Raw genomic sequence first — 1438 nt, 5'->3', positions numbered from 1 at the left:
TTCTGCCAGTCTGTTCTGAAACTTGCTTATATTATTTTCATTTCATACGTGCGGAATCGCTGTGTGAATCCTTCTCAGGTTTTAGGATGTCAGGGTAAAAACAATAGGTGGTAATGCTGCTGTAAAAGTGGCACCCTACTACCTGAAAAGGTATGGTTGGCAAGCATAATGTGACTTTGCTCCTAAATGTTATGCCAGGTGCTGCTTACTCTGCACCATAAATGATTTTGCACCTCTAACCGATTTTGCAACAATATCGAACTTGTGCTCCTGTACGTTTTCCACACTCAGGATGATCACGCAGCAAATGTGCAGCAAATCTGATTTTTCATCTCAATGTGCTGGCTGAATCACATCTTTTATTCCTAATGTGACATCTTACTACCACTCTTTCACTCTGTACTGACTGATTTTACACCTATATCTATTAATGTACTGCTGCTGACTTTGCTACAGAAAATACATTGTCCCTAAATGTGTTGGTACACCTACATATGATTTTTGCTCTTAAAAGGGTTTTTGCACCAACAAATGTCACTACACTCATAATGATTAAGGGGGGCAGAAAACTCCGCTCCGCCAGCGGAGTGGAGTTAGCCAGCCACCCCCGCCCCCTGGCCCAGTCCCTGCTTTTGAACGCAGCCAGGCCGGGGAGAGCCTCCCAGGGCCCCAGTGGACTCCCGACCCCAGCGCCCAGACCCTCGGCTGGATTGCAGGAGGGGGGGCTCCTACACCCCAGGGCCTGCCGGACGGAGCTCAAGCCCCGGGCCCCGTCCCAGCTTTCAAACTCTAGCCAGGCCGGGGAGAGCCTCCCAAGGCCCCGATGGACCTCCGTCCCCAGCACCTGGACCCTCGGCTGGCTTGCAGGACGGGTGGGCTCCTGAACTCCGGGGCCTGCTGGACAGAGCTCAAGCCCCGGGGTGGTCCCAGCTTCCGAGCCCTAGCCAGGCTGGGAAGAGGCTCCACTGGCCTCGGTGTACCCCCGTCCCCAGTGCCCGGACCCTCGGCTGGCTTGCAGGAAGGGGGGCTCCCACACCCTGGGGCCTGCTGGATGGAGCTCAAGTCCCGGGCCTGGTCCCAGCTTCCGATCCCTAGCCAGGCTGGGGAGAACCTCCCCGGGCCCCAATGGACCCCTGTCCCCAGCGCCCAGACCCTCGTCTGGCTTGCAGGATGGAGGACTCTGGCAACTTGGGGCACGCTGGATGGAGCTCTAGCCCCGGGCCTGGTCCCAGCTTCTGAACCCTAGCCAGGCCGTGGAGAGCTTCCCCGGGCCCTGGTGGACCCACGTCCCCAGCACCCGGACCCTCTGCTGCCTTGCAGGATGGGGGGGGCTCCCGCACCCCAGGGCCCGCCGGATGGAGCTCAAGCCCCGGGCCCGGTCCAGGCTTCAAAACCCTAGCCAGTCTGGGGAGAGCTTCCTGTCCCCAGCACCCGGACC

This window comes from Triturus cristatus, chromosome 4_1, assembly GCF_964204655.1.
Source record: "Triturus cristatus chromosome 4_1, aTriCri1.1, whole genome shotgun sequence".
NCBI classification, from domain to species: domain Eukaryota; kingdom Metazoa; phylum Chordata; class Amphibia; order Caudata; family Salamandridae; genus Triturus; species Triturus cristatus.
This window is presented reverse-complemented; position numbering follows the sequence as displayed.